The sequence below is a fragment of the Chelmon rostratus genome, chromosome 22 (genome assembly GCF_017976325.1).
Source record: "Chelmon rostratus isolate fCheRos1 chromosome 22, fCheRos1.pri, whole genome shotgun sequence".
NCBI lineage: Eukaryota > Metazoa > Chordata > Actinopteri > Chaetodontiformes > Chaetodontidae > Chelmon > Chelmon rostratus.
In genome coordinates, this window is record NC_055679.1 from 9,071,040 (window position 1) to 9,074,065 (window position 3,026).

Genomic DNA, 3,026 nt, shown 5'->3' on the forward strand with positions numbered 1-3,026 from the left:
CAAATGGCCAGCTGATTAATCAAGAAAATCTTGCAGTTAGTTGATTGTGAAAGTAATTGCAGCCCTGATAAGAAATGCATTTTGAAGACAATTCATTACATGAGCTGGTGCCATTTCCCTCCACTTGTCTTGTAAATAGTAGTTCTGCAGCTGCTGGTTTTATGGGTTTCTTTCTATCCTAAACTGTCTCTAATCCTGGTTGACATTGCTCAGTGTGGATTATTTTGGCAGCAAATGGCTGCAGACATTGCAATCTTATGAAGTCACACTTGCATGTCTCTTAAGGGGGGGGCGTGTGTGTTCTGAACGCCGGGTTGTATTTTCTTGTGTTTCTTTCTCTCGTTGATGGGGCAGCAGTGCAACAGAAAGTGTGATTTTCACGATGGCCACATCTGTAACCTCACCCCCTCTGTGCCACCTTTCAGCTCCATGCTGCACAGTCCTCCTCCTCTGGTCCTTTCTCTATTAGAGAAGGTGCTCACCTGGCAGCAGCGTTAGCGCTAACATGGAAACATGGCCAACAACACTCAGTGAGGTCATCGGGGAGCAGGGACCTCCTGCTGGCTGGAACAGCAGTCTGACCTTCAGCTGACACCACCCCCTGTTAACCCCTCAATTAACCTCCACGTCAGCACCCCTGCTGGAAGAGCAGAGAGGAAGAACACCCCCCCCTTCCATTCTATCTTTATTTCCTTTTATCATTTTCTGCCTGGATACACCCTGGCCCCAGGAAATTACCATCTTATTTCACTAATGCGTTGGGGAAAATATCACTGTCCAGAAAGTCTGTAATCACACAGGAGTTGTACTTTTTCTTTCTTTCTTTCACTTTACTCCACGTTCACAGAGGAGGCGAAAGGTTGGAAATATTAGAAACTCCAGGTAGAGTGTGCAATGACCTTTTCACAAAGTCGTCCACCTTTCCACTCCTCTAATCAATCCCCCTCTGATCGCTCACTGTGTGCCGGATTGTAATGTCACAATTAGGACGGCTCCATTGTTTCTGTTTGCCGTCTGGGGAGAAATTCAGCACTTCTCTGATCTCAAGGTCATTTCTCTTACAATATTAAATAAATTAGAGTGTGGCGGCGGCCACCTCCTCTGACTAGCCGTGTATTCATTCATCCATCCATCCCTTCTTCCTGCTCAATTGGGTGGGATACAACTCTGACTATGAAAGTCTCCTGCCCTCGGCCATGAGAACAAATTACTGCTTTTGCTGTTGCTTTATGTGAGGGGAAAAGCAGATGGGTGCATTAATGGTGTTATGTTTGCTTCATTTTCATATTGGAGGTAGACCAGAGAGTTGTATATTGTCAAGATTATAACCATATTATAATTACATATAATATGACTAATTAGACAGGACAAGAGGGGGTGGCGGTAATGTGTGACACTTCTCTTTATTCACCATCTGTTTTTTTCCAGATGGAACATCAATGCTGCTTTTTGTCAAACAGCAGAAAATGTAACAGAACATGGTGATTGTCTCCCCCCAAAGTCCTCTGTCAATCTATAACATCCATAATAGCCATCATTACCTGGCTGTTAGCATCGGGTTGATTCGTTCTGATATATTTATGGTATTGTGTTGTGAGTGATTAAAGGTAATGATACAGATACTGTCAGCATCTGTGGGCAAGTTTTTAATCCTGAGCACATCAGGAAAATTACACGCATTGTTGCATCATGACACGTGTCATAACGGGTTGTAAACGAAACACTGCGTGATTGTCATGCGATGCAGCTCAACCTAAAGTTTGCTGCTAAATTGTTTCACACCAAGCCACATAAAGCATGTGATCTTAAATCCGATTATTTTTTTGCTTTTAAGGGAAACAAACTTGAAACTACCCTCACGCACCCCCCCCCCACTCCTCCTCCTCCTCACTTGTGTCAAAAGTTGAAAAGACGCGACCTCGCTGTTTAGACTTTTGGCATGACATTAAAATAAGATGAGACGATCTTTCAGAGGGCTGCGCAAGAAAAAAAGAGGAGAGTTCAAGTAATGTCACTTTCAATTAATCTCCTCAGGTAGTGGCCCCATTAGCCCTCTCACACAAGGGCCTGGTTTACAATGCAAATAGGGTCATTACCTGAGGAGTCTAATTGACTTTGACAAGGGGCCGAAGAAGCCTGTCTTCTTACACCACGTCTTATTTGTTTGCTTATTATTTCTGTAGCACAAATTATTGATGCGGTTGCCAACATGAAAAGTACATAAAAATTGCATTAGCTGTGGCAGAGTGCTGATCAGCAATGTTTTTTGTTGTTAATTTGTAGTCAGCAGAAAGTGCTGCATGTCTGTTAAATTTTGTATACTTTTTATACAGGAAAAATTGTCTTAGAACAGTCTCGGCACTGAAATGTAAATTATTTCCAAGTGAAAGATTTGTATTCTTTGTTCCTCGCTCTTCTTAGAGTAACAATGTGTGATCGTACTCATACCTTAAATATTTAAAGACCCCCTTTTGCTAAAGCTTTGCTGTGGTACATGGGCCTCTGACTGCTTCTAATCTCCTTGTTACCTGGAGGCGTCACGGTTAGCGAGATCACGAGACTGGAGCTTGAAAACCTCCTGGATGGGGCACGGCGAGGTTCAAAGTTTCCGCCACGCGTTGTGCCCCCGTGAAGTCGGCGCCGACAACATGTGCCTGAGAGAACGCGAGAATCAGAGAGGAATGAAAGGAGAGAAGAGACGCAGAGATGTTTTCAAATCGTTTCCTTTCTTCCTCAACAGAGCTGAAAACACCCCCCCCCCAGTTGAGATGGCACCTTGAACTTTACATGCAAGTGGAGTATTTTTGTTTGTGTGTTTAGGTTCAGGGAGGTTTTTAGGGATGGCTGCACGGGTTCCTGGAGACAGTAACAGAAGCAGGGGTCTTGGACCTGTAAATAAGACATCAGCTTTAAGTTGCTCACTTTCAACTTTTCTATTTTCTTTCCGCCCTTCCATCTGAAAGGCAATTGACCGTGGGAGAGGCAAATTGAGAGGGACGTGCGGACCAGGGATGCCTGTTTATTTG